The 24,140-nt window shown below is 46.6% G+C and overlaps 1 pseudogene; it reads right to left on the bottom strand.

Annotated features, from left to right (window-relative positions):
- Positions 1-5,433: 5,433 nt before the first annotated feature.
- On the bottom strand, positions 5,434-22,823 carry LOC109674799 (leukocyte immunoglobulin-like receptor subfamily B member 3A; annotated as a pseudogene).
- Between the last annotated feature and the right edge of the window lie 1,317 nt (positions 22,824-24,140).

Here is a 24,140-nt window from a genome sequence, read left to right as displayed (position 1 = left end):
CCAGGGAGGGCAAGGCAGACAGAGACAAAGGACATGCGGTGAGACCATGGAGGAAACAGAAAAGGTGAGCTGACATCTTAGGTAAGGGAGGGGAAGGCAGAGCCTGGAGGCATGACACACGCCTGAGGGATGAGCCATCACCTGTGCCTCTAGGTCAGTCCCATTCACTAGTACTGGAACACTTTTAGAATATGAAACCTCCATTCCCCAATCGCTGTCTCAGGAAAAAGGGACACTAGACTGGAGGGGGGGAAAGAAAAGCAGTCATTAGATGCCATAATCAAATAGGACTCCTCCAATGTAGCATGAGGCATACCTGAATAAATCCCGGGCTTGGTCTCAGCCCACAGGGAGGGAGCATGAGTTCCCCAGAGCCAGAAGGACTTGGGCAGGGGATCAAGGGGTATGGAGAGGTTAAGAGCGGAGGTAAGAGAAGGCCTGGACATAGGGAATCTCCTTTCATTTTCCAGTGCATTCGCAGAAGTTATAGAGATTCCTGAGAATGTTAGGGTCAAGCATGCTGTTAAGCGGCCATTTTGAGTCATTGTCCAATTGGTATTGTGGCCAAGCCTGATTGGAAAGAAAAATTAGTTTTTGGGCTTTGAGATCAGGTGAGAAATGTAAGGGCTCAAGGTTGGCCAGTAGGCAGCACAGAGGAGTGTCTGAGGGAATTTTGGAAGGTCCAGTCCCTATGGTGAGACCCGGTATGAGTAAGAATATAGTGGGCATCCCCAAGATATTGCTTTCCTGGATGAAACAGAGGAGTGGAGGACCTCAAGGGAACGTCTTCACCAAAAGGATCATCCACACCCCAGGAACCTGGTTCCTGGGGGGAGTGAGCCAGGACCTAGTACTAGGATTTTGACCACATGAGAGAGAGAGAAACAGCCACGATTCATGGCACAGCAGTGTGAGGGAACACACCAAGGGAGGACAGAAGAAATCAACTGGTGGTGGGCGAGTAATGTGAGCACACTAGCCTTGAGAAGGTTCCCTGTGAGCAAGAGTGGTGATGGTGGCACTAGTCTGGAGTCAGGGGTCCCAGCAATGCATCTCAGATCCCAGTAAGTTTATCCAGGCTTAAGGAAGGCAGCTCCCACCTATGTGGCTTTGGCAGGCTGGTATAATCCCCCAGACAATCCCCCCCTATACAGGGGATGTCTGCCTTGTGGCCAAAGTAGACTTGGGAGTGCAGCATATATCAGGAGGGCCTGAATTTATGACTGGGAGAGCAAGATCGATGCCGGAAGCTCACCTAGAACCAACTCATGGCACCAAAATGTTAGGAAAATGCCACACATCGCACACAAAGGAGGCTCACGAGAGGTATCTCATGTCCAAAAGTTTAATAAGCAGGCTGGCTGGCTGAGAAAAAATGGTGCAGAAGCTTCTCTCGGTGGGTCTGGACTTAAGTAGTATTTGGGAGAAAGTAAGGGCTAGCGATGGACAAAGAGAGGTGGCAAGAGATAAGGGAAAGTGGGTTTTGCTCTGCAAGGGATGAGACCAGTTGCAGCTCAGGCAGTAGAACGTTGGCAAGGGGCAGTTCTTATCAACTTGTATTTCTTTGTTTTGCGTTTGTCCTCCTTAGTAACTATGCTTATCACATTACTTCTTCCCTGTGACTTCATTTGCAATAGGCTTATTATTCTCTTTCTAGTTTCTCAATAGATAAGGTCATTGATTTAGAAAGCTTTTTTGTTTATTAATAGCTGTGATTTTCCAGTTTCATAGTTAATGTGCCATGATTACATGATCACCTGATTCAGGCCTTCTCTCACTACAGTTTTGTTTTCTCATATCACACATTCTTTATTGACAAGTTTCTGTCTTAATTTCCAGAATGTCAGGATATCAGTTATCTCTGACTATAGAATCAGAATCAGGTGAGTCCCACAAGTTCCCAAAGGCTCCTTGTGGTACGTGAGGTGTCCAGGGTGATGGCTAATCAGTCAGTGTCCATTACCAGGGCAGATCCTGTGTCCTCTGAGGGCACTGTGTGGAGCAAAGGCTCAGGGTCTCCCTGGGCTGGTGGACACCAGAGCAGTGAGCTTGCTGGTCTCAGCGGGGCTCCTCTGACTGGGAAGAAGGAGGAGCAGTTGTTCCCTGTCTAAGCAAATGGGACACAGCTGAGCATATGTCACATTCTGGGGAGCTTATATTTAGCAGCAGCCTGGAGGGGACAGAGTGAGAGGGAGGTGAGTGCCTGGTGTTTGGGAGCCTGGGGATCTGGGGAGAACAACACCCACCTGACTGTCCCCTCTTGCCTGTGTGTCCTTCAGTGGGAATGAAAGGCAGCCTCTCCCCTCCTGAGTCTGGAGTGGTTCACCTGGGCATAGGTCACGCCCTGGGGGGTTCCTGCAGTGGGCCCTGCAGCAGGAAGACGAAATGAGAAAGACTCTCCTGGTTCCACCTGGATCTCCTCAGTCAGTTTTCCACATGCAGGCCAGAGCAATCCATTCAAAAGTTAAATTTTATCATTCCTGATGGGGTCTTCAGGGACATCCTAAGTCCTGAGGGTCTGGAAGCTTCCTTCCTGCAGTTCTGAGATCTCATCCTAACACTCTGACCCTTGCTCACGTGATCCTGGCCACAGGATCCATCTTCCTGACAGACTTTGTTCCTGCCCCAGGACCTTTGCACTTGCTGTGCCTCTTCCTGCAGCAGCTGATCCACTAGATGTATATATGGCATTTCCAGGTTTCTTCTCAGAAGACACCTTGTCAGATCCCCCTGTAATTCCCACTTCCCTCTCTGCCCCCGCTCTCCATTCTTTGCTCCATTTTCCCTGACAGAACTCTCACTCCTGACTCCACATTTCCTTGCATGTCCTCACCACATCCAACAGAATCTCAGGGCAGGTGTGCAGTTGTGGTTGCTGTTGTGTCTGCAGTCCCTAGGGAGCCTGGTCAGGAAGGGCCCCCTGTGGGTGACTGGGAGAACAAGCGAAGGGGGCTCAATTACTCATGAATCTTATTGGGATCTGGAAGCATGATAACAACCAGACAGTCAACAGAAAGAGGACAGAAGGGAGAGACCCACAAGATCCCAGAAAAACCAAGAGACACAGACATCACAGAAGGGGAAGGCAGGAGCTTCCAGAAGCAGGTGGTCAGTTCTGAATGTCTGGGAGAACTGAGGGAAATACAGGAGGATCCCTTGGATGAAATTGGGCAACAGAAATCCTTGGTGCTCTGGATGGAGTGGGGCTCTCACCTGAATGTCCAATTTGACCACATCAATAGTCTGTATGTTCTTCACAGCACCATCTGTGGGAACATAACTGGGTGTCATCTCCTTGTGATGTCCCCAGATTCACAGTGTGAGATTCAGTCTGGCTCAGCCCAAGCCCCACCCCTTCCTGCTTCCCTCCAGGGTGCTTGAGCCATTTGGCATCTCCCTGCCAGTGTCCCTTTCCCTCTCACAGAGGTTTTCTTCCTGCATGGCAGCAGTTGGACTGGAGCTGGAGCACCAAGGGGGAGGTATCAGTGACAGATGCAGGAAGGTAGGTGTGTGGGTCCTTGAGCAGAAATTACCTGTTCTGAAGGTCTCTGTCCCTGAACTATGCCTCCACCACCCCTGCAGGACTTTGGAAGTTGGCCTCTCTCTGGGCTACTTGAGAGGGAAAAGTCTAAGGCCAGGAGGGTTAGAGCCCCACCCTACAGGTCATTAAAGGGAGGATGGGGATTTTAAACACACTGGACATGGACTCATGTCCACATGTTCCTGAGATGGAAAAGCTGAGAATGCCTGGGAAACCATGACCAAAGTCAAATGTTTACTGTTCTAGGTTTTCTGAATTGAGATTCTGCAGAAGGGTTTCTCAGCTGTTCTGTCCCCACCTGGCTGGTTTACCTGGGACTCAAGCCCTTAATATGTCACCTTCAGTTGCCTCTCCAGGGATACCAGCCCCTTATCAGGCCCAAGTCACCCATTCACTACTCACCTGACCTCCTGCCTTTGTCCTGATGCTGGTGTCATAGGAGGAAGAGGAAGAGGAGGAGCAGCAAGCAGGAAGGCCACAGAGACCCTGGTCAGAACCATCAGGTACCACAGCAGTCCTTGGGGACAAGTGACATAGTGAATGAGGAACAACAGCTTTAATTCAGCACCTGCTGTTTCCCAGGCCCATAGTGGGTATTTGTACCCTTCACCTCTGACCCCCACACTCCTGCAATATGGCATTCCCATCCCCACCCAGCCAGTTTACAGAGGAGGAAATTGAGGCTCAGGGAGGTGAATCATATCCCCGAGGTCACCCAACAGGAAGCATCAGAGCTGGGATTGGATCTGAGGAGTCTATCAGCCTAGATGTCTCCACCAGAGCTGAGACCATTGAGCTGGAGGGAAAGAGCCTGAAGGCCCCTGTCACAGTTCTGTGCCCCTCCCTGCACAATGTCACCACAGTCCTGTGCCCCTCCCTGCACAATGTTACTGTTCTTGTGTCCCTCCTATGCACAATGTCACCATCACTGTGCCCTTCCTACACTATGTCACCCTCACTGTGGCAGAGGAGACAGGTGCACTATAGAATCAGCTCCACTGAGAAGCCTCCTGTCCCAGAAAGTCACAGCCAAGGTCAGCACTGGAAGGAACTTGAAGGTCTGTGCCAAGCCTCTCCTTTACTCTTAGAGAAACTGAGGCCCAGATGAGGGAGGGGCCTGTCTAAGTCATTGTCTCCAGAGGAAGCTGCACCATAGCTCAGCCTCTGCTCCCCTGCACCCCACCTCCCAACAGAGCCCCTCACTTACCTGTCTGGGGTCTTGACTCCACAATGGTGAGGGGTTGATGCTCAGGGCCTATGGGGTTGCATGAGCAGTAAGTGGTTGTCCTCCTATCCTCCACCTCAGCCCAGTTGCCTCTCCCCTATACAGGCCTCAACATCTCCCTCTGCCTTGACCCCAACTTATGCAGCCCTCCCCTGAACACCTGAAGCTTATGGGTCCCCATCCACTTTTAAATATGACCCATGGACCCCTGGACACAAGCAGAGCTGGCACAGGAATGAGGACATGGGTAGTCTGAGATGTCTCAAGACAGCCTAGGGACACAGGAAACTCTCTGGAAAGAGGCCCCTGAGACTCACCGGTTGTTGATATGGGGACTGTATATGGTAGTGTTGTCATCCCAGAGGGTCCTGTGAATAAGGACAAGAGTAGGGTGAGGGACTGGAGCTGCCACTGAAGACCCCGTCTCTGCTAACTCCCCTACATCTATCCTGTGGCCTACTCAAGAATCTCTCACTGTGTATATGGAACTTTGGATTACAGGAAAGGGGTGGGGTGCATGCCTGGGAGGATCCTGCTATCCTACTCTTACCTGAGGGTGAATCTCCTTCTGGCTGAGCCTCCCTCCAATTGCCTCACTCCCAACCCAGTTCAGAGTTGTTATGGAGGCAGGGTCTTGAGTGACCCTTCAAGATCAGAGAAAACAGGGTCAGGGGCCCCTCACTTGAGACTCTGAGTACAAGGGGGTCTCTGAGGAGTGACAACAGGTAGGGGATGAGCTTTGAGACCCATTGCACTTGTAGGTGGCCCAAAGGGCTGAAGTGACAGCAGTCATGGAGAATTCTGCCTGGTGATCTGAGACATGGGGTGGGTGGGGGAGTTTGGCTGCCTCCTCTTTGACACAAGGAAATTGTCCTCTGGGCTCCATGATGGAAATAGCATGGTCACATATTCTCCTATGGACAAGGTATGTCTGCACTGAGAGGGAGGGCCTATTCCGAGCTGTCCTAGAGAGAAGGAGGGCAAGGGGATGACTCACCTTGTCCTCAGCTGAGACCTCACAGAGCCTGTCTCTGAGGATCTGTATCTTTCTGTTTCTCTTTTCTCTGATCTTTCTCTCCTATCTATACTGGTTTCTATGTCTCCCTCCTGAAGCCCACAGACCTCATCCCGCCCATTACCTCCTGGGGGTCCCCCAGCCAGGTCTGTGCAGAGTCTTGTCTCTGACTAGGGCTGGCAGAGTGTCTTAAGAGGTAAGAATGCCTGCCTACCAAACATGAGGTCCTGAGTTCAAACCCTACTGCCACAAAAAAGTGTCTTCTGGTTTCTGACTCATGCTTCTTTCCTCACATGAGAGTTAAATGTCTAGGGGTCAATGAGAACCCATCAATTAGAGGAGAGGCTGTGTTCACCATCATCTGTACCTGTCACAGTGGGAGCCACTTACAAGTCCCAGGAGGAAGTCAGCCTGAGAGACCAGGGTCAGGTTCCCCTTCTTTGGACAGAGCAAATCTGTCAGAGCCAAAAGCAGAGTGACACTGAAGGGTCAGCTTCTCTTCAGGTGTCCAAACAGGGCCCTCCTGGGTTAGGAGGGATGGCTTTCTGGACAACCCTTGAAGGAAGACAAATAAGAAGCTGAAGGGGAGATTCCTATCTCATTTTCTGTCCACTCTGGGCCTCAGTGTCAGGGTCACACAGCCTTCCTCCCACTGGGAGAAGGGCTCTGGACAAAGTATGAGGGATTCTAAAGATAATTGTGACAAAAATTAAGCTACCTTACCTAAGACCAGGAGCTCCAGGGGTTCATTGAGTATTGACCACACCTATGGTTTTCTACTGTCATAGCTATAGCATCTGAATATCCACCTGTGGCTGGGGGTCACAGGGCCAACTTGGAACAGGGCCTGGGAAAATTCATAAGAATGTTGTGAATCCAGGGCCGAGTAGAGCTTGTATTCTCCTTCCTTCATCAGAGTGAAACTGTCCAATCTCTTCTATGAGCCACATTGCAGTATCATATTGCCTCTTGTGGTCACCACAGGTCTAGGCAAGGCTGAGAGGCTGGGTTTGCTGTAGGCTTCTAGGAGAGAAGGGGGCAGTGTGTTAAGTGGGATCACATCTCCACATAATCACCCGGGATGGATTGTGAGAGATCAGACCCCCTCCCTGAGGTCAGAGCCTGGGACTGGGCACCAATGTCTTCTCACATGTAACCACGAGCTACATGGGGTCACTGTGCTCTGACCACCCAGCTGGAATAAAATACTGACAGTGATATGGCCCTGCATACACCTCAGACATGGATGAGATAGAGAACTTGACTTGTTTCTGGGCTGCAACAGGTACTGTCTGTCCCAGGTTACTGGAATTCCTTCTTTAAAAATGTGGTACTCTCGGGCCTCCAGGGTCCCCTCACGCCAGATGGTTACAGGCATACCCCAAGTGATCACAGAATCTGGTTCAGCCCAGACCCTGGGTTTGGAGATGGTCCCTGCAAGGAAATCATAAGCTGAGTACCAAGACATTCTCCCTCAGGCCACAGCTCTGAGCATCAGAACCCTCCAGGCTCCCCAGCATTAGCCCCCACCTCATGTTCTCTATCCCACTGTCCAGCAGTAGATTTTTGTCCCCTGTGAGGAGAAGGGACTTGAAATGGCTGCTGACACACTCACCTGCCTGCACTTCAGTCTTGGAATGCAGACTCAGTCCTGGAAGAGGGTTCCCTGTGAGAAGTTTGCTCCTGAAGCCTGAGCAGGTCTTCTCCTCCCCACAGCCTTCTGAGCCCCTGGGTCTCCTGTGGGCCAGGGTGTGACTGTGGGTTGAAGTTCCTCCAGACTATGGAGCTCCCTCCCCCCTTCACATCTCACCCAGGCAGAGCAAGGCCACGAGTGTGGTGATCATGGCATCTTTTCCCAGTGGTCAGTGCTGCACAGATAATAGAGGCCACAAGGCCTAGAAGGCTAGACAGACAGACAAGGAAGGTGTGGCCACTCAGAGAGAATGTCCTGCTTCTCACATGGTTATCACATCACCAGCCTTACAGGAAGTGGTTCTGCACTGCACAGGAGCCTGGTTCTCATTTCCCCAAGGCTGGCATGGGGTGAACATCAGACTTTGGCAGACACATTGGACAGAACTGGTGATGTCTGTGACCTTGGCTACTTCCACCAGGCTTTACCTCCTCTATATTAAAAAATCAATCATGAATAACATATATCAAAGTCACTAATTTTCAGAACTCAAAGTATGAAACACACATACACACATCCAGTATATTCACTTCCTATTTCTGCTGTAATGAGTAGTGGCTTGGAACAACTCAGGTCATTTTGTCAGTTTTTCATGCCTTAAGTAAAAGGTGATCTCTGTGCTTGAGTCACATTTCCCTCAGGGTTGTGCCCTCAGCAGACCCAGGGCTGACTGCTCACTCACCTCTTCAAACTCCTACAGGCTGTGCATCCTTTTCCTTCTCATCCCTCCCATCTCACAGACCAGCATGCTGTTCCCACCTCTGCTCTACCTTCTCACCTCCTTCTCTGATGCTGCCCCTGATCTCTTTCTGTTACTTACTAGGACATTGATATTATGTTGAGATCACATTGCAGTGGACCCAGATAAGAGTCATGACTTCTCCTATTTCAGAAAACACTTTCTGTCTGACATAAACCCCATTTGAGTTTTCAAATGTGCCATGGAGTAAAGAGAGCTCAGTGCGGGAAGGTCAGGAGCATCCTGGTTCTGTCCATGGTCCCAGTTCTCTCTGTCACCAATGGTTGTGTTCATCTCCATGTTTTCCCAAGTTAAGGCATCCCAGGTAGGTTTGAATGGGACCTTGGGAGCTTTTTCTCATTCAATGCTCACAGCTTGTATTAAGAGTGGAGATGACTAAGGGCTGATGGAGGAGAAAGGGATTCTGCAAATGAAGAAATCATGAGCTAATTTCAAGGAAAGACACAGGTCAACAACATTTCATTATTATACTTGTAGTCTGTATTCTTTTTTTAAACCATTTTTATTAGTATATAAGAGTTATGTGGGGAGTTTCATTGTGACAATTTAATTACACGTATATTTTACCCTGGTTTGTTAAATCCTCTCCATTATTCTCTACGGTGTTCTTCATTCCCCTTCTTAAAATTACTTCACCATTTTTCATGTTCCATATTCATATAGGTATAGAAAGTACATCAATCATATCCACACTCATTTTCCCTCCCTTATCACTAGTATCCTCCCCTTAACAAGACCTGTTTTGCATTCCTGTCCTTCAATTTTTAAGTGTAGATCATTGTTCAGTGGGGATTTTACCTGGGTATTTACCTGTGAATATGTTGCACTTAAACCAGTCTAAGCCCTTTATTACTCTGTATTGTTCAACAGTTTTTAGTGTGTTAAATTGTGTCTTGTTTGTACCCAGATATGATATATTCTTGAGTGCAACAGCACCTAAGTGAAGTTGTCTTCCCTTCCTCACTGGTGAGGTTTTGCCCTGACACCTGCCTGATTTGGCACCCACCAGGTTTTCTCCACAAAAAGCTGCAATTTTTCTTTCATAATTAGACAATGATTTGTAGTGAGAGACTTTGACACAGTGTAAATACAATATTTCTCATTCAACTTTCACTTGAACAGTCACTGTAGCAAAAACTTCACTGCTCCCAAACATTCATTTATAGTTAAACACATTGTAACAATCCCTTACATTAGATATTGTGGAGTAAGGTTTATGCTTCCTGCATTTCCCTCTGTCATCATACAGATGCCTCCAGATTTCTTATTTATTCTGACTCTCACATCAATGTCCAGATTTCCAGGACTATTTTCCTTGTCTATATTATTTGTTATTTTCACTTGACAGCACAGCAAGAAGTGTCCTCCATACAAAGGAAACTTTCTTCTATTCCTCACAGAGCCACTGATTCCATTTTGAGCATGAACCTGAGCTCATGTACCCCTGCTACTTTTGATGCACATTTCTGGCCTCTTTCCCAGTAGTTCACAAGTCCAAGCAATGCTTCCTTGATAATCTTGGGATATAGATTTTTATTGTTGGTTGTGTGCCTTCTGAAGATGTTGTGAAGATATTTCCTGGGGCAAAAGCAAAAATGTACATGTTGTTTTGATCAATACTGACAAATTTTCCTCAATATGGGCTGTTCCCTTTTCATTCCTTCCAACCATATTAGCACAATATGGTTATTTTCATTTACAATTTTACTAAAAGCACTAGTTTAGGAAGCTTCTGATTTTATCCAAACAGGTAAAAATGCATTCCAGGTTAGTCTAATTTTGCATTTCTCTTTGGATATAGGTAGAACAACAGATTTTCAAATATTAAATTGCCCTTTTAATCATTTTACTCATTCTTATATCATATGTCTTATCCATCTTTTTCTTTAATAATTAAGATCTCTGTGTGTGTGTCTATGGAAGGATGAAGGCTAAATTTATATATGTAATTATATTTTATTTTTCTATTTATATAGTGATGTAACATCATATGTAATGTGTAGTCCATATAAGCCTACAACTTTTATAATCATGTATAATTTTATGCACATTTATATGGATATTCATAAACATAGCACTTTTGTGATGTGCTATACATATTTTCTCTTCATTTTCCATGTATGTATTGATTTCCTTTTTGTGTGTGCCATGCACACATACAAATGTCCTGATGTATGAAGTCCATTTTCCCATCTTTCTTGTTACTACATCTGGATTTCAAAATACAGGCTCAATTTCATTCTCAAAGCCAAGGATGTATAGGACCTGACATACATTTCTATTTACGCTTTTACATTTGTTTCTCTGACTCATGGAGAGTTTAATGTCATGAACTGTGAGGCCTGGTTCTTACTTCATCCCTTTTTTCGAAGTCCACACTCAGGCTGGAGATCTGCTGTCCCCTGTTTGTCACAGGCTAGATTTCCCAGTGTCCTCCAGTCTACATCTGAACTTGGCACCATGTTGTTTTGTCTGTCCACACTGTCCTATGAACTTCATCTACAGAGACTTAGTGGTGGGTTTCTATTCCTGGTGAAGATAGTCACCTCCTCCCACAACTCTACCTTTTTAGTATTTTCCTAGCTATTCTTTCATTTTTATTTTTCAATGTGAACTCCACCAACAATTTGTTTAGTTCCAGAACAAAAGCTTGTTAGCAAATTTCTAGGGACTTCAGTAACCTTAATAGTTAACTTAGGAAAACAGACTTCTTTATCACAGAATCTTTATATATAAGGATGAGGCACATGTCCCCACTTGTTCCTGCCTACTATGGGTTCCATTCAGAGATTTTCGAAAAGTGTACATTTATGTGTACTTAAGATTTTTCACATTAGTATTATGATTGCCCTTATTTTTTTTTATTTTCATTGATACTCAAAGTGAGGTTGAGATTTTTCCCTTCCAAGTACTTCTTCCTGTTCATTTCTTGGTATATGAAATCTGCTGGTTTGTATGAGTTAATTTTTATCACAACCACTTACCACTTCTCTGATTGCTTTATCATTGAGTGATTTCTGCACCCTCCACTCTCACTGCAGGATCCATAGTTTCTAACCCACATTCCATGTCTGCAGCATCTCCAAGAGTCACACACTCATATCTCCCTCGTATTTAACAGCCTCAAAGGGCTGGATGCTCCTGCCTGGGTAACTCTATCTTTTCCCTTTCTCCCAACATAGTATCACACCTGTAATCCACGCACAGGTAGAGTTGTACATTGCAACAAGCTTATTGAGTACAAACATTTGGTTACAATCAGTCCCAAGTCTTATAATATTCATGTTTTTTTTATTCATGAAAATTGGCCCAGTGTCCTGGCACACAGAGAGAAAGGAAAAAGTACTGGAAATGCAAGAATAGTAGTGAGGAGTCTAATTCACAGGGCAAATAATTTCAAAATATAAAAGTTCTTCACAAACTTATCTAATTTTTCATTGACAAATAATAATTGCATATATGTATGGGGCAGAATAAGATGTTTATGAAGACATTTCCATGGAAAAATAATTAATCAAACTAGTTAACAAAATAATGCTCAACTACAATATAAAAATACAACAATAGGAATAAAACCATCCTCCCAAGCCAGATTTTCTGGAGTATTCTTTAAAAGTTGATTGAACCAGATGACAAGCGAGATCAAGAAGCCCCTTGGCTATGACACTGCTATTCCCTAGGTCTACCAGAAAATCCTTACCAGTTTCTTTGTGTAACAAATTGATCTTTCTCCTCTCCTGGCTGTTTATCTGTGCTCTCTGCAATTTCTGACCACACACAGGAGGCTCCAGGCAGGTAACCAGTACCTGCGTCCTTTTCTACCACATTTATTTATGTGCCTTCACCAGTGAAATAGGCCAGACACAAAAAGATACCACGTGATCTTACTTCTATGTGGAATTTTTAAAAATCAAAGTAATAGAAGCAGAGAGGATAATGTGAGTAATTAGAGAGTGTTGGTTGTGTTGGAGTGAGGAAAGGAAGATACTGGCCAAGGCTACAAAGTTTCATTAGACAGGGAGAAGGAGTTTTTCAGATCTGTTGTTCCCCATCCTGGCTATAATTAATAACAATATATTGTATGGCTCAAAAGTTGCAGAAGAGAAGATTTTAAGTGTCCTCACCAGAAAGAAATGAAGAGTCACTCTTCTATGTATCCATATGTCATAACATCATCAGACCCCCAAAATAGGTACAATTATTTATCTATTAAACATAAAATGAAACAAGAGAAATAATTCAATTACAATATTAAAAACCTCAAACCAGTAAGAAAGAAAAATCAGAAGATTCAGCATGGGTTTCATCCTCAGACAGCTGCTTGTCTTGACTCCCAGGACTGCCCAGCGCCCATGAGCCCAGGATCCAGTTAATGTATCCTGGGACGACATGGACTGTGGTCAGTTCAACAAAGTGGTTACTCATTTTTGGCTTTCTTCTCCTTAGAAGGAGACATTCTGATTTCAGAATTGAGACAAAGAATGTGAGGGGAAAGAGGAAGAAGTAACTGAAGCACATGTAAAATAAATTTCATCACATGGTCCAGAAGACAAAGAAGCAGAGGTTTGCCCAGAGCTAAATGTCAAATTGCCTGACACTAAGTTAACAGCTCTGAAATTTGGTTTTAATCACATATATCTAGCACTTCCTGGATGTCCCTTTCTGTCACTGTTGACTGCATATTAGGTCTGGTCCACAGTTTTATATCACTAAGCATCGTGTGGACAGAATTCCTGTACTACATCCTCATGTGTCTCTCCACATCTGTGTGTAAGGAACTTATTAGAAGCAATTTCTGCCCAAAACAGTGAAGACACTGACAAGCTTGTGGAAACTTCAAACAGCAGACTGTGGGAACCCATGAACTGTCCCAGGAAGGTCCTCTCATGAAGATGATTTGGATGAAATCCTCTCACTATTAGAGATGCTGGTGTGTACTGTCCCCATTCCTACTCAGGGATGACAGTGCAGGCTGACCTCAGGAGCCCACTTTCTACTCTCTTTCGTCATCCTACCCCCCATTCTCACTTCTGAACACTCCTCCCTCATTCTTGCATCTCAAATAAACCACCTGTGCTCACAGCTGTCACTGAGGCCTTGCCTTCTAAGTGACACACAGTATGATGGATCCTGGCAGTGCCATGTCTTTTCTCAGTGACTCCATCCCTTTTCTGACCACTGAACTTCCCTCACATCACCCAGGCAGGACTTGTCCTTGGCCGTGGCTCAATTGTTCCTCCACTCCCCATTCTGTAAATACTATACCCTTTATTTAAGAAAAACTTAAGTAAGCAAACCTGGGGCCATCCCAGAAGATGAAGAGAAGAAGTTTTGAAAAGCAAGTAAGTTCTCTCCCTCCTGGAAGGTCTACTGTCATAGGAAACAACTGAATTAATAAAATGATTGCACAAGTCTGAAATGAGAACTAGGATTCCTTTCATGACAGAAATGTTTAAAGAACTATGGCAGGACAAAACACATCGCCTGTTGTGTGGATTTGGAATTGAGGTAAGGGAGGTGAGGTGTAGATCTGACATCAATAGCAAATTTGATTTATCTGGATGAAGCATTCTTGTGAGGAAGAGGGAAGCTTTACAGACTGTCATGTACAAAGTCTTCCCATGAGTGGATCTCATTACCTGAAATAAAATAAAATTATCACAGGAGTAATCAACTCCAATTAGTCATGAATGCATTCAATATGGGAATCGAGCTCTCATAGGACATTCAATGCATTTTCTGATTGCAAAGAATGAAAAATTCCCATTTTCATTTAGGACATGAGCATTCTGGGATTCATACACATCCACATCTAAATTTGAGTTACATGTTATATGACATTGAGAAGGAGACACTCAGTGCCTCCCAGGTGAGGTTCATGTTCTGACTGGATTTAGTAAGGGCTCATAGGTTGGGGACTTTGCCAACACAATGGGGGGGGGCAAAGTCCCAGAAGAAAACTGTCTTCATGTTGATGTGACCCATCAGTTACTTACATTAGTGACAACAGGGACTTTGCAGATGTGACTAAACTTATGTCCTTGAGATGGACAGAAATCATCTTGGACTCTGCTTGTGTCACCTAATGCCATTACAAGATGCCTTAAGAGTAAAAACTTCTGAAGCACAGAGGGTCAGGGTTAGGGATAGATTTATATGGTGATGGAAAGAAGATGAGGGCCATGGGCCATGGAACCCAGCGTCCTTCTGAAGCTGAAAAGACCAGGACACAGATCTACCCAGAGCCTCCAGAAAGGAATGTGTCCCTGACTGCACCTCAACTTCAGTCCAGTGGGACCAGGTCAGGCTACTCCTCAACGGAAACATAGATATTAAATAGTCTAAGAAACTTACATCATAAAAGATGAGAAAAGCTCATCCTCAGAAAAATATAAAGATAGAAAAATGAAAGCTTATATCTGATTAACAACATAGGATAGAACAAAAATGTATCTGGATCACATGTTCTCAAAATACAATTCCCAATTTTTGCAACAATTTTCTTCCATAACTTCCTGGCAATCTCCATCACACTGTGTGGTGCACTGCTCTTTGTCTTGTTTATCCCTGGGTTGCATGTCCAGTCCTTCTTTCACTGTGCAGAGCCTCAAAAAGCAGAATCCCAAAGACCACGAGGACCAGACCAGCCACACCCATTCTCCAGCATATAGTCCTGTGGCTGTAAAACTGGGGATTGTGAACCTAATGTCACAGGTGTCAGGGAAGTCCAAATCACCCCAGGATACCTGGATAACTACCCAGCACACCTGCCTACCCTGAATGAGAATAGATCATTTGTGTCCACCCCATCTCTCAGAATTACCCTTACTCACCAGTCTTTGTATCTAACATGTTCTGTGATGGGCTGGTGCTCTCAGCTGTTTCTGAGAAACAAAGAATTTGTGTGAACCATTGAAGAGCCCTGAGTCCTCACCTGAGCTCCACATTCCTGTCTGATCCTCACGACAGAACTCCATGCAGATCATGAATGATCCCTTTCCCTGCTGTGGCAGGGCTCCCTCTGGGCTCCTCATGGTGTGCTCAGCCTCACTGTGATCTGTGATTTCAGAACCTGTGCTGAGTCACAGTACACAAGTGTAGACGGTAAATGCAGAGTGGAAGCCATTGGAATTGCACACAGACAAGCTGGGCATCTTTGAGTGATCTCAGTGTGTAGGTTCTTGGCTATTCCTGGTCTCAGGTGTGCACTGAGAATGAAATCCCCTTCATGAGCTCAGGAGGGGCTTGCCCAGATGTACCCACACCTTGGATGCATCTTCCTAAAGGAATGAGCTGTGGGAGCTCCAGCCTCACTTACAGTCAGACTCCAAAATGGCCTAGCAGACTCCTTCCCTGCTGTCAGAGGACTCAGGGACCCTGCAGGTGTGAGTGAGGGCCTGTGTCCTCAGAGTCCCTCAGAAATGAGGAATTAGACCTGTGTCCTGTTCAAACATGACCCAGCCACTATTTCTCCCCCACCAGCCCAGGCATCTTCCCTGACTCCAAGTCAGTCCTGGACACCTCATCTTGCTCATACAGTCTCTTCTACCTCCTCTGCTCCTCACACAGCCCCTGGAACAGGCTGCATTCAGCAGGTCATGCAGAACTATTGTTGGAGCCAATGTGGCTTTCTGGGATTTATTGTGTCTAGAATTTGCCTTGAATCCCCTACTCTGGGGGCTACAAGTAGCTTTCTGCAAGCTCAAAAGTGTCACGGACCTTCAGCTAAGCTTCCTGTGACTATGACCACATTCTGTAGGGGGGTTGGAGAAAAACTCTGTAACCAACTTGTTTCTCTGTAACTGGCTTGTCTTTCTGACCACCTGTGAACCATATACTGCAAAAAACCCTGGTTACATAAACCACCTGGGGGGTATGTAACTCATCTCCTGACTCTAATCAAGGCTCAGGGCTTTGAGGAATTCTCTCTCCTGAGTCCCCTAGAGTAATAAAAATTCCTGCTTTCTGCAAAATGGTCTCAGTGACTTTGTTTCCCTCACCTTTGCCCACAACACTATGACAGGGGGCAGTGCTTGCTCTTAGCAAATCTAAATATCTGTGTGATCCATAAGAGAGGAACCAATTAAAAGGCAGTAGAGATTGAGAAATCTTTGCCTTTTCCCCAACACTGTGGTTTTGTCTTACTACACTGAGACAGAGGACTAGTGGGTAAAACTCAAACACTTTCCCCTCCCTCAGCTTTTTCATCCTCACAACTCACAGCTATTGAGAGAAGCACAAAAAACAGAGAGGGCTGGAAACTCAGCAGTTTTAAGATCCTCCCACCCCAGATTCCCCAGAGGTCAGAAATGAGGGGACCAGACCACTCCCCTGCTTTACATGGCAAACTCAGATGTAAGGCAGAGGTCCCTTTCAGATGGCCACCTCCCAAGGACAGACTGAGCAAACACAGACTGTCAATCTTCTAGGGGTCCCTCCCAAACCTGGCTCCTGGGCTCATGGTCTGCCCTATTCTCCCCTGGTACTGAATCTGCTGTGAGCAGTGCTCCAGGAAGAAGAGCAAGGACATGCTTGTCCATTCTGTCCACTTGGGTCCCTCCTTCCTGAGACTCCAACATCTCCACTCCTCTGACCTCCAGAACAACACACTACCCTATCCGTTAGCCTAGACACCCATGAAGACACACCTTTAAGGACCACCCCTCCCTGCTCCTCTAAACACAGACTCTCTCCTGATCTGTGAAATGCTATTGAGATGAGTTTAGATCATCTCCATTGAGCCTGAAGGTGTTTCAATGATCATGGAGTCAGGACATGGTGAAAAGAGGAACACCTGAAGAAGGTTATTCTTAGATGGCAGCATAGGGAGGTAAAGTTGGGGCTTCTGTCCACCACCATCTGACTGTTTCTGTTTCCTGTGAGCATCACTTCCTCTCATTTCATCCCTTCTACCATTTAACTCTGTCTGAGTGTCAGGAGTCAGAGCCCAGTGATTGAGGTCCTGTCTTTTCCTCCCAGTAATGAATGACCTTCCCCGTCTGCCCTCCGCTTCACCACATGAGCTGTTACCTTATCAGAGCTGTTGTAGGGGAATGAGCTGCGAGACCCATAGCATTTGTAGGTTCCCCCAGAAGGCTGAGGTCACAGCATTCAGGGAGAATTCTATCTGGTGATGCTGATCGCAGGACTTACATCTGAGACATGTGGGGGAGTCAGCTGCCCCATCCTTGGACTGAATAAAGTGTCCATCCAGCTCTTGAGTGTATAACAGGGTCACATCCTGTCCTGGGGGCATTGTGGTCAGGCTGCACCAAGAGGAAAGCTCTGTCATGGAGTTGTCCTAGAGAGAAGAAGGAGGGTGAGGGATGCCCCACCTTGTTCTCAGCTAAGAACTCACAGGGCCTGTGTTTCAGGATCCACATCTCTCTGATGCTCTTTTCTCTGACTCTTCCCCCCATCCCTCCTGGAACACACAGACCTCATCCTGGCCATCACATCCTGGGGCTCGGCCAGCAGGGCCTGTACAGTGTCTGAAATCTGACACTGGAGTAGTGGCTCCAACAGTAAAAGCACTTGCCTAGCAAGTGCCAGGCCTTGAGTTCAAACCCCAGTGCCACAAAACAAAGTATTTTGTGGTTTCAGACTGATACTTCTGGACTCCTCACTGCGATTAGGATATTGGGGATGGGGTTCACTGAGAACCCATCACCTAGAGGTGAGGTTGTATGCATCAAAGCATCTGCCCCTGCCCCTGTGGGAGCCACTCACAGGCCCTATTGGAATTTCAGCCTGAGAGAGCTCAACCCAGGGATGCTGGCCAGGAAACTGAGGGAATTCATGTTCCCCTTCCTTGGACAGAGAAAATCTGTCATAGCCAAAGGCAAAGTGACACTGGAGTGTCAGCTTCTCTTCAGGTGTCAACACAGAGCCCTCCTGGGTTAGGAGGGATGACATTCTGAACAACCCTGGAGGGAAGACAGGTTAAGAGCTGAAGGGCAGATTTTTATCTTATTGTCTCTGCACTCTGGGGCTCTGACTCAGGGTCACACAGCCTCCCTCACATTGGGAGCAGGGCTCATGACAAAGTATGAGGGATTCTAAAGATAACTGTGTCAAAAATTAAGCTTCCTCACCTGAAACCAGGAGCTCCAGGGGCTCACTGCATATTGACCACAACTGTAGTTTTCTCCTGTCATAGCTGTAGCATCTGAAAGTCCACTTGTGTCTGGGGGTCACAGGGCCAACTGAGAAAAGGGCCTGTAAATATTCATATGAATGTTGCTGTGAATCTAGGGCCCAAGAGAGAGTGTGTTCTTCTTCCTTCATCAGAATGAAACTGGCAAATCCCTGCCATGCCATGAGACACATTGGAGGGTTACATTGCCTCCTGTGGTCACCACAGGACTGGGTAGGGTAAGAGTCTGGGTTTGCTGTAAGCTTCTAGGAGAGAAGGGGATGGTATGTTAAATGGGCTCACATCTCTGAGATAATCCCCATGGATGGACCTTATGAGCAGGACTCCCCAGAGATCAGAGCCCCTTCCTCATGCAGAGCCTAGGGCTGGGACACCTCCATGTACTCACCAGTCACCACCAGCTCCAGGGTGTCACTGTGCTCGGACTATCCAGAAGAAATATAATATTAACAGTAATATTGCCCTGCATACATGTCTGACATGGATGGGATTGAGAACTGGGTCTTGTTCCTGGGCTGCAGTGAGTACTGTCTGTCCCAGGGTACTGGGATTCCTTCTTTAAACATGCAGTACTCCTGGGCATTGAGGGTCCCCTCACACCATATGGTCACAGGCATACCCCAGGTCTTCACAGAAGCTGGTTCAGCCCAAACTTTCGGTTTGGGATGGTCCCTGCAAGGAAATCAGAGGCTGAGTGCCAGGACATCCTCCCTCAGGCCCCTCCAGGCACCCCAGCATTAGCCCCACCTCATGTTTTCTATCCCCACTTGCAGCAGTGGGCTCTTGTCCCCTATGAGGAGGAGGCACGTGAGATTGCTGTTGACACACTCACCTGCTTTACCTGTCTGCACACAAGTCCTGGAATCCAGACTCTGCCCTGGAAGAGAGTTCCCTGTGAGAGGGTTTCTCCTGAAGGCTTGTTGCAGGAACGGTACAGTCAGTATGACTGTACCCAGGTGGTTGGAGGAAAGGAAGGTTTATTATGTATCCTGCCAGCACCTGGATATCTCCAAAATGGTGCAGGCCCCGAGCTCAGGGTGGCTGAGGTTTTTATACTGAGAAAAGCAGCAGCAAGCAAGAAGGGAGTGCAGAAGCAGACTTGGCAGTTAGCTGTTCAGGTTACAATATATCATGTCAGCACAGCTGTGGATGAAGGCTGTCCACAATTTCTAACAAAATAGCTGGATGCAGGGGCCCCAGCTAAGGGTAAGCGCTTTACTAGTCTTTGGTTCTTTTCCCAGCTTTCATCTTTCTCTGGGTTTCCTTATCATTCCCTCCTCTTCTCCATCATAATCCCTTATGACTGTTTCTGGGAAGTTATTTAGAGACAGTCTTTGGTACTGTCTCACTAACTGTAATTTAACAGTGTTTATCTAGTTTCAAATGAACCTGGTGAGGAGGTTTATCACACAAGGCCCTAGGAACAGTAGTAAGAGTAACACAGTGAGTGGGCCTGCGAGGGGGGCTATCCATGGGGCCCTGTTTTTATCCTGTAAAAGACTTTGTCTAGAATCTCCTCACAGGAGTGGAGGAGTTTTCTGTCCTCTTCTGGCACATACTTATCACCCAGGTTACTTTGGGAAAGTCGCCATGAGGCATTACCATTTGCAAAGAGAACTCAGGATAGAAACATCCACAAACAATATCACACCCTGTTAGTAGGAGAGAAAGATTATCGGAAAGAGCCTCTTGATTTAGGCTCTGTCCTTCTGGGGCAGTTACTGTTATTGCTACTGAACAGAAAAAGCTTATGATACCAAAAGAGAGATAGGCAAGGGATGGCAGAATTTAAACATCACCATAGAACATTGCCCATGAGAAACAACAGTCCATTAACTGTCTGTCCAGTTGACTCCTCAAGCTTCTGCCGTGCGTAGACTAGTCAGCTTCCGGTTTGTGACTAGAGCAAGCCTGAAGTCCCCTCCTCAGGGTAAATTTGAGCACATGCTGGTGTCCTGGTTTGGGGAGGATCCCCTATTTGGGGTTATTTTTGACACATGTTTTACATTGTTTACAAATATTGCTAGCTAGGCTGGTGAGGCGCCTGGTTACCGGATCAAAGAGGCTTAAGAAGACCTCATTAAAAACTTCAATACAGTCATGATCTGGAGGCCCCGCAGCTAACAGGAGGAGAGTCGATGGGTTTAAAGTCCAGACAACTTTTACTTTACTTGTGGATTTTTGCAGAGCATACTCTGGTATCTGTCCATCCTGGCATTTGTCGGCCAATACTGTCCCTTGTATTTCATTACAGTCACTACAGAATGTGGGACCCTAACAGTTATTTTCTCTCTCAGTATTAACTTTTTTTCTCTGATACCAGGAAGGCTGTGACTGTGAGAGCTCACACTCAGGGAGGCCATCCCTTTGCCATTGAATCCTACTGTTTGGAGAGATAACCCACCGGCCAACGTCATGAGCCTAAGAATTGGGTCAGGACTCCAATTGCTATGTCATTTTTCTCATATACATAGAGGAAGAAAAGCTTTCACATCTGGGGGTCCCAGAGTAGGGGCACTCACTAATGTCTCCTTGATGGCACGAAAAGCCTGTTGTTGTTTAGATTTCCAGATTAGAGGCTCCCTTTTGTCCTCCCCTTTGTGGTTTTATATAAAGGCTTTGTTAGCAGTGAGAAAATAGGTATCCAAATTTGGCAGAACCCAGCCATTTTTAAGAACTCACTGATTTGTCTTTTTGTAGTTGGAGTTGGTATTAAACAGAAAGCTTGTTTTCTTTTTGTGTCAAGGTTTTTCTAGCCTTGGGAGATGTGAAACCCCAAATACTTGACTTGGTCTTGACAGATCAGAGCCTTTTTAAAAGATATTTTGTATCCAGCTTTTTATAAAAGAGAAGAGTGGGAGCTCTGTCCCTTTAAGACTGTCTTGGTGTCTTGTTGCTGCAAGGAGGAGGCAAGAGTGTGTAGCCAGCTTTTTTGCTGGGTATGCTCGTAAATCTGATGTCAGAGCAGTTGCAAAGATGGTTGGGGACTTCTTGAAACCCTGTGGGAGACAGTTCCAGGTTAACTGTTGTTGTCCCCCTGACTGTGACTCCTCTCATTGGAAGGCAAAGATAGGTTGGCTCACAGGTCAGCATTGGGAATAGCAGTGTCCATGTAGTTGGGTTGAGAAGAGAAGATTTCATCTAAAATCTCTTCACAGGAGTGGAGGGGCTCCCCCTCCTCTTCTGGTAAATATATGGCCAAATTGAGAGTCCTCACCACTTAGACTGTTATCCGGGGGGTTTTACCCAATAAAGCCTGATATCTGGCCACTCCTTCTCCAATCATCCACTGACTGGTGGTGCCATTGAGCAAAGAAGTTACTTGGTGGGAACCCCAAGCATGATGTTTTGTCCAGAGTCAGTTTATCTGCTTCTTGTATTAAGAGGACCGCTGCTGCCAATGCCCGGAGGCATGGGGGCCAATTTGAGGCCACAGGGTCTAGCTTCTTGGACAGGTAGGCTACTGGTCCATTCCATGGCCCCAGTGGCTGGATCAGGACACCTAATCCTGTGCTACCCTTCCTTAAGAATGACCTCTAAGGTTAGCACTGGCAAGGCATTCATGCCAGGCAGTCCCAAGTCCATAGATACTCTGCTGCCCAGTTTAGAAAGTAAGTCTCTTCCCAGAAGAGGGCTTGGAGCCTGTGGTACATACAGAAATCAGCGTCTGACCTGGTGTCCACCAACTGTGCGTTCTCAGGGCTTGCAGAACTGGTACTTCTTAGTGTTCCAAGGGGCCCCTATAGTGGTAATTGAGTCCTTAGTGAGCCGGCCATTTGGAGTTTTCACAGTGGAAATGACCACCCCATGTCCAGAATGAAGTCTATTTGGCAGCCTTCTACATCAGTCTTGACCATGGGATCCTGAGGGCTGATCAGAAGGGAGCATGGTCTGCCTCAGTTGGATGCATTTTCCAGGCTGCGTTTGTCTCTAGGTTGTAGGCTTCCTTGGATTTGGCAGCAGCCACTCTCACATTTTCCTTTTTCCCCTTGTTAGGACACTCATCTCTTTAATGTTCTTCTTCCTTACAGTATGTGCATTGGTTCCTCCCAGAGGGTTTTTCTGTCCTTTCCTGTTGGGGCCCCCTCTTCGGCCTTCAGTCCCTTCACCTACCTCCTTGAATGCCATGTCCAGGATCTTTGCCTTTTTTTCCAAATATTTTTCCTTTTCTCATTTAGCCATTTTTTTTGGTTTGCCACCACCTTGGCTGCTAAGCTAATGAGTTGGTAAATGTTGGCACCTGTGAAGCCCTCTGTTTTTTGCAGCTTTTGGTGAACATCAGGGGCAGACTGTTGGATGAAGGCAGTGTTAATCATGGATTGGTTTGCAGGGGCCTCGGGATCCACTGGGGTGTACCGACAACAGGCATCACATAGCCAGTCATAGAACTTGCTAGGCAGCTCATCAGACTTCTGTGTGACTTCACTGATCATGGCGAGGTTGGTTTCCCCTCTTGCCCCTTGATGGGCTCCCTCCAGGATAGCTTGTCTCATGTGTTGGATGGATTGGAGCCCATATGGAGTGTTGGAGTCCCAGTCTGGTCTGGTGTCTGGGATTCTCTTGTCTGCCCATCACTCTGGATTTGCAGTCTGTGGTGGTGCTTGTGTGACTAGCCAAGCTCTGGTTGCCTGGTATACTCATCAGCACTCATCAGAAGTGAAGAAGATGGACATGAGTGAACGACAATCATCCCAGTCAAGCTGGTGGCTGTGCATGATATTGGCTAGGAACTCTATCATAGCTTGTGGCTCCTCTGAGTATGCTGGGGTGTGCTGTTGCCAGTTCAGGTGGCTGTTGGTGGTGAATGGCTGATACACATATTGTTTGGGTCCAGCCATATATGACCCATCTGCCTGGGGTTGTTCAGCCCAGGAGCTTGATGGAGGGAACATAGGGCTTCTTCTGGGACCCCTCCTTTTTACTTGTCAGCCTCCCAGAATTTGGTGACCTTACCTAATAACTATCTTACTTTGGGGTCATTGGAGGCAAAGGGGGATATAATGAAGAAGCCAAGGGGTGGCATGGTTGGGGGCCAAAGCCCAATGTTTCCTTTTTTCCATTGGGGTCCCCTGCATTAAACTCAGATCTTGGGAAGGCTGGAGTGTCTGAGCACACTGGAATGACATATGATGGTGGATCTGATGACTCAGATTTTGAGGTATAGTGGAACATCAAATTTCTTCTCTTTTCCTTTCCATTAACCAAAATAGCTGCATGCCTGAGGGGCATGAAAACAGAGCCAGTCAGGCGGGCAGGCAGCCATGATGCACCAGGTGTTGATGTAAGGAAACTGATCCAGATGTCCAGATGGCCTGGGTACCCTATGACTTTGTCTCTGATGTGGGCAGTAATAGCCAAGTCTAGAGTGTCCTCTGCTGGCCATCCTGCATCATAGGCAGGCCATTCCAATTAACAGAATCTCTGAAGCTTGGCTGGTTTCATTTTAACCCCACAGTTGCCAGAAAAGCCTTCCCTAAAGTTAGCAAGCATAGTCTGGAGAACCATCAGGCACTTTGACCCAGAGGAGCCCATTTTATGTGTGCCTAACAGTGGCCAGTGTTGCAAGACAGACAAGGGAGGAGTGCCCCTCAGCAAGGGGCCATACAGTTGCTCACCTGACCGCAACTCCAGACAATGGAGCCATGTGACTTAGCCAGAGTGGGTTCAGCCCAACAGGGTGACTTACAATTGGATGCTAGTCCAGTCCCACCATAGACCATATGTCAATCACCATAAAATTGCAGATGAGC

Source organism: Castor canadensis, chromosome 16 (genome assembly GCF_047511655.1).
Source record: "Castor canadensis chromosome 16, mCasCan1.hap1v2, whole genome shotgun sequence".
Classification (NCBI taxonomy): domain Eukaryota; kingdom Metazoa; phylum Chordata; class Mammalia; order Rodentia; family Castoridae; genus Castor; species Castor canadensis.
The sequence above is the reverse complement of the archived record's forward strand: the minus strand, read 5'-3'. Positions and strand labels throughout refer to the sequence as shown.